Here is a 7080-nt window from a genome sequence, read left to right on the forward strand (position 1 = left end):
GTGGATAGATATAGATTCACAGCTAATGCAATGTAGTGTGTGTGTGGATAGATAGTCACAGCTAGTGCAGTGTGTGTGTGGAGTGGTATAGATTCACAGCTAATGTAGTGTGTGTGGATTGATATAGATTCACAGCTAATGCAATGTGCCATCGTCGTCGTTTTTTTAAGATTAAGATAGATAAGGCTATAGTTTATACTAAAACACATGCACAAATATTCCCTGGTGATCCTGTAGGGGGCACTGTTTTACACAATGTGGGTTTGCTTTTGGTAAAGCGTTTCAATGCATCAGTAAAGAGACTCCCAAACATAATTAAGCACCTGCACTTTTTAACTGGAACTCCCACTCTTAAGAGCGTGCTTGAAGAGGCGAGGATCCTTTTGGGCTTTTGGTGCCGTTTCCTTTGATCTGATGTTATTTTTGAGGCCGCTGAAGCTGAAATTGACCCGTAACAAGTGTTGCCTGTCTCTTCCTGGTGTTGCTGTCACACATTTGCCCCAGTGTCTCTTGGAAAGGTTCAGGACCATGTGGAGGAGGTGATCGTAGGAGAGTATGGAAACCAGGACTCATACGGAAAGGGCAGGGGGATGTAAAACAAGACTCCCATTGCATAGCAGTGTGAGCCATTCCAGGTTTTACTGTGACTTCAGCCAGGTAAATCATAGGGAGGGAAATCTGGAAGGAACCCAAAGTCTTTTTAAGCTCATGGTAAAACCAGGAATGGCTCAGACTGCCTTCGCATTGGGAGTCCAGTAAATTCTCTGTGTCAGACAGGACACGTCTATGAAAGGGCTTTTTTTTTTTTTGAGCTGTGGGTTATTGATCTGGGAGAGCAGAGGGTTAGTGATTTGGATTGTGTGTTCTTGTTTTTATTTGTTTTGCTGCTAGTTTTATTGTACCCGATGCTACTCGATTTTTAGTAAAGCTTTTTTTGTATCATTACTTTAAGGATTTGCTGTGGTCTGATTTTCAGTGTTTAAAAGTAGAATACGGAATAAGCTTTTAGACCATTACAGACAAGCCTTGTAGCCCCTCCACACTCGCACACACTCGCTCTTCTTTAAAAAGCTATGTAAATCTGCATTGCTGTGAGCACTCTTAAGCCAGGCTGGTAATTGCACTGAAGTGGCCATGTGGGAGTGCTAACAATACCCAGCTGTACCTTTTTCATTGTCGCGTTTCATCATTTCTTTTTATAATGAGAGTGAGTGAGTTTTGTAAACTCAGCAATTTTGTTCTTTTAGGCCATAAAGATCATTTAATTCCCACATGCATAGAAAGGGCAGACTTTGGAAGTGATTCATTGAGTTTAATAAAATAAATTTTCACTGACCCTGAACCACCTGCAGTTACCTGGGGTAGATTAGGGTTGGTGTGTGTTTTGTATTTTAGCTAGGCTCATTAAACGTTGCCTCTGGGGGTTTGCATGGCGGTTCATACTCTGGGCTCTGATGGCCTTATTTAAGCAGGGGCACGTGCTTGACTGCAAGAGATGCATTCAGTGAGCTAACACTGCATTGCATTGTAACAGAGGAATGAGCCGAGATCCTGAAATTACATTGCGGTACAGGCCGTGTGACAGCATCAACCCCACCGCCCCTCGCTCCCCCGGAGAGACTGATCACACGCCACCTGTCTGCCTGCCTCCTTGTGATTCAAAACTGCTGCTCTCTCGATTTTTCCTGAACAGAAATATACACAAGGGCACAGTCGTGTGTGTTCTGTGGTAGAATACCCTACCTGGCCACTTCACTTTATTATTTGTTTAACATATATAAAGGAGTCAGGAGTTTGGCATCAGTCTTTTTTTTGGGTTTGGGGGGGGGGGGGGGGGGGGGGGGTGTTAGGGTCCCTAGGGATAAGCTTCGAGGATTGTTTTCTGTGTTAATCAAAGAAAAGAAGAAATTAGTGAATGGAGGGTCCTAGTGCTTGAACACCTGGTACCATTTGAATTAAATGTCTTACCAATAACAAATCTGAAAGCGGGCTAGTTTTTAAGATTAGTTTAGCAGTGTATGTAGCAGTGTATGCATTGAAGATGAACTATCTTTTTTTGTTGTTGTTATTGTTGTTTACTGGGCTGCATTTTGTAATCAAGTCCTAGACATAAGTAGTTAGAAAGAGGGGGGGGGGGGGGAAGGGGCATGCTTTGTGTTCATTTTTTGACTTTTTTTTTTTTTTTTTTTTTTTAAAGATTGTGCAGTTGTAAGATTATTGTATTGAACACAAAGGGCATGGATCATTGCAATGTATAGGAATGTGCCAGGATGCACATTCTTTGAGGCACTAGTGCAGAAAGTCACGCTTACTCTTAGACGGTGGTTTTTGGTTTTTTTTTTTCTCTCTCTATAGTACAATAGCATTGCGTTACCCGTGGTCACGTAGGATCCAGCTAGCTGGCATGTGCCGAAATAAAACTTTTATCAGTGTATAATCAAGGCTACCGTACTTCTATAAAAACGTGTTAATGATTGACCGCTATGAAGTTTTGCTCGTCCGAGAAAGTGATCCAGAGAGGCGTCGTTGAAGCTTAAGACATTATTTTGTGTGCCCACACTTGAGCCCTGTGTGTGAGCAGCGCTGAATTTCAATTGATTGGTTGTTTTTTTTTTTTTTTAAATGAACGAGGTTCACCATCGTGTAGTGATTGTATACAAACCACAGTCATGTATTAATTATCTTTCTGTGCTCTTTGTTTTTTAAGTATACCAAATGTAAATTCTGTACAATAATGCGTGTGCCAATTCCCTTCTTTGTAGTGCGAGACTCATACAAGTGCCAATGTTGTGGAAATCATTAGACGGACCTGTTATATTTTAAGGTCCAATTTTTAAACGGGGGGGGGGGGGGGGGGGGGGGGGGTGGGACAACTTTATTCTGTATTTAAGATTAAAGAAAAAATTTAAAAGATACTGCTGTTTTTAATAATTGTGTCCTTTTAAAATTGCATGTATTGTTTGTTTTTGGGAGGGGGTCTAGAAACCACAGTACTGCTTAACCAGTCGGGGTGGGGGTTCTGTAAGGTTACAGTATTGTTCAGCCATTCGTTTTTTAATTTGTTTTGTTTCAGCCACTGTTGCCTGAACCTCATTAAAAAAAAAAAAAAAAAAAAAAAAAAAAAAACCTGGATTTTCTTAACCTTCTCCTGAAAAAAAAAAAAAAAAAAGTTCTGTTTGAAATTGGAATAAATTTTGTTCCTATATGTGTTGTGTCCTTATTTAAAAAAAAAAAATAATAAAATCCTTCTCCTGTTGCACAGCAGTTTCCCCAAGCAGTTTGATTAGCCACAGTCTATAGCAATAAGCTCAGCTGTGTCTTATTAAGCTCACAGTGAAACCAGCAGTGGCTCAAACTGCTATGCAGTGGGGGGGGGGGGTGCTGTAATGGCATTATGGGCTTTATAGCCAATTCTTCCAGACAATGAGATTCTTTATAGGGGTGTCACTAATTGCTTTTGCTGCAGTCCATGCACTTACTATACTAAAGAGCTTGGCACGGTCCTCTGCAGTTTTATGAAGATTTGAAAATGCACACCGCACGAAAAGCAGATTTGCTTGGAAATGCGTGCCACTGCAAAAAAGTGTTCAGATGTGAAGCTTATTGCGATACAAGACCAGAAACTGGCAGCTTGCTCCCCACCAGAGAGGTGGAGTGCTCAGTATTGCTGTTGGAAAGGCATGTGTGTTTCGATGTATTACAGTACTGGTATTATTGGTACTGCTTGCTGAACTAGAGGAACAGGCAAAAAAAACAATACAGCTTTTCAGAGGAGACTTGCAAGCAGCATTTGAAGCAGCAGCAGGAACTGTTTGCACTGGACTGCCTTTCAGACTTGCTGCTGTACAAGTAGTTTTGTCTGGCCCTGTTAAGCGCAGTCAGCGAATACCTTTGGCATGCTCTGTACTCAGTTTAGTTACAACCACTGCCAGCTACAGCAGCAAACTTGTTTTTGCATTTTGGCTTCGACAAGGTGTTTGTGTGGAATCCAAAAAAATTATAACTTTTGTTCATAGTTGGGAATTCCGCAGGGATACAATAATGGCAGGTAGTTGCTGCTATTTTACATCCCTTTTCCAGAGGTAACTGCAGAGTTCTATATAAAACAGCATGGATCACCGCAGATGTCAATATAGAACAGCACGGAATACTGCAGAGTTCTATATAGAACAGCCCGGAACACTGCAGGCTTTGATATAGAACAGCCTGGAACACTGCAGGGTTCTATATAGAACAGCCTGGAACACTGCAGGGTTCTATATAGAACAGCACAGAGCACTGCAGGCTTTGATATAGAACAGCCCGGAGCACTGCAGGGTTCTATATAGAACAGCACGGAACACTGCAGGGTTCTATATAGAACAGCCCGGAGCACTGCAGGGTTCTATATAGAACAGCCCGGAGCACTGCAGGGTTCTATATAGAACAGCACGGAACACTGCAGGGTTCTATATAGAACAGCACGGAACACTGCAGGGTTCTATATAGAACAGCCCGGAGCACTGCAGGGTTCTATATAGAACAGCACGGAACACTGCAGGGTTCTATATAGAACAGCACGGAACACTGCAGGGTTCTATATAGAACAGCACGGAACCTCTTGACCAGGTGATTGATCCTGACTGAAGAAGCCATTCCCAAAGCTGTGTGTTGCGTTACTAGCACTGGCGGGCCGGGCAAGAGAGACACCCTGTATCACATGAAGACAAGTAGCCAGTCAGGCTGCCACAGCATTCTCACTGGTGGCTGCAAGTCTCTGCTGGTAAAGAGGGTCAGCGCTGTGTTTCAGCACTTGCTGTGGCAGGCATCACAAACGGGGAAGGGTTGTGTATTGTTTGAAAGGAAGTGCTGATTGCTGCAAGGCAGTGTGGGAGGCTGGGAGAGTAATGCAAGTGACAGCAGCAGATTGAGTGGGCGGTGAGACTCTCTTGAATGTTCAGATGCAGAATATTAAACAGTATAGTATAACAGGAGACAGGAACGTGTATCTTATTATCACATTAAATATCCAGCACAGTTGTACAGGCACAGTTCATACACGCTATCACACCGTTTTCATAATAGAAATCACTGAGATTGACGTGCTGTACGTAGATGTGTACATATGCGGAGTCTGACCACTAACGGTCTTGTGTGATGTTCCATGACCTAATTACTTCTAACGACCATCTTAATGCCCACCCCCCCACCCCCCGCTAGCTGCACAGGGGATTCTATTCAGCAGGGTTTTTTTTATTCTTTTATTCATATTTGCCTTTAATTAGCAGCTCTTCCTGTCCCTTTGAGTTCCAGAAATGTTAATTACCTTTAATTAGTTTGCAGTGCAAACAGATTCGCTGAGAGTGCTAAAGAGGCAGCCCTGCCTCGCGACGGCTTCACTAAGTGCCTGCTGTGAAGTCTGCAGGAGGCTTTGTTGAATCGCAGGTTCCATTCTGGCAGGGTGGTCTGACTGCAGTGGGACCCCCTCTCCGTACAGCTGTCTTACTGCTAGATAATTGTTCAACCTTAATGCTTTCACCACAATGCAAAAGAGCCGAGCTCGTCTGCATCCATGTTTTAAGAGCTAGTAATCTCATCTCATCTCCCCAACGGGACAGGAGAGAATCCACAGTGGCAGTGTGTCACACAACACGGCCTGTTGCACATACAATAGCAGCTAACTGCCCTAGCTCTATATATGTAGGGCACGGATTGAGCTGCAGCATCTTTGCCTGACATTGTTTGTGCCTGTAGTTTTTCCCAGTAACGCATACAATCAATAAGCACCAGTAGCTAACACAATGGTTGGGGGTCAATGGGGCTCCCATTATCCCAGTCCAGATAATTAAACACTGCCCCAGTGTTTACCCCTCGTAATAAAAAGAAATGCCCTGGTTAACATGTTAGGCTTCTGTACTGTTGTATCTCACTAATACCTCATTAACACAAGCCACCTGCCAAGCCACTCCAGCGAGAGACAGGTCCTTTCACTTTGGGATTAGCCTGTCTGGATTCGGAGAGCCTTTGTAAAGACATCCTCTGCAGCAGTGGTAATTACTGAGTCCAGGGGAGAGGAAGTGGGGAGCAAGGAGGGAGGAGGGGTTCCTCTGGGCTCATGTCTTACTGTGAAGCTGATTCCATTCTCTTTTAAGACACAGCAAGCAAATCTTCCTGTTTTTTTTTTTTAAATATATAGATATAAAAGATATATTGCACGCACTGTACAGCCTACTGCCGTCCAACAAGGCTTGAGACACTGAGATGCTGAGACTGCTGTCAGGGATAAAGAAAGATATCTTTCTATATGCATCAGTTTAGACTAAGGGAAGGGGGGGGTTATACTAAGAATTTGTTTTGTGCAGCTACTGGCCGCATCGAAATCAACTGCCTCAGTGCCAGTAATACCTACTGGTAGAGTAACAACTGCGACAATAATAATAATAATAATAATAATAATAATGCATAGTTCACACATCCTAGTCTCTGTAAGCCACCTTGGATAAAGGCATCTGCAAAATAAATAATAATAAAATAATAATAATAATAATAATAATAATAATAATTAATGCAATATTTTGGAAACACTAAAACCTTGATTGACTGAAACTACACCCCATCCTACTGAATTTGTGAAATCCTTCTGAAAATGACGTCATGCACCCCTCCCTAATTAATTATTTGTCCTACAGATTAGGTCTCGTTAAATAGCCAAGATGCTGGATTTTGTCTTATTAAATATTGATCAGAAGCCCTGCTATGTGATGCATTTCCACCGATATAAGCGTGGCACTGTTGCTACTGCTATTTTCCGAGTGTACTGTAATGCACTTTCTTTCATGCTTCACCCTGGAGGCTAACCTTGTCTGTACATTGACAAGTTGAATTTTGTCCCCAGAAAAATAAATAAATAAATAAAAATTAAAAATGTGTAAAAAAGACAGAATATGTGACGTACCGGTAGCTAGAAAGAAATATTGTTATATATTAAATATGCATTTTCACACTCCCCCCACCCCTTCGCCCCGGGATAGTACGGGATCTAGTTGTAGTATTTTGACCTTCGAGGGGGGGTGACGGAGGGAGGGGACTCTTTGAATAAGT

Source organism: Polyodon spathula, chromosome 27 (genome assembly GCF_017654505.1).
Source record: "Polyodon spathula isolate WHYD16114869_AA chromosome 27, ASM1765450v1, whole genome shotgun sequence".
Classification (NCBI taxonomy): Eukaryota; Metazoa; Chordata; class Actinopteri; order Acipenseriformes; family Polyodontidae; genus Polyodon; species Polyodon spathula.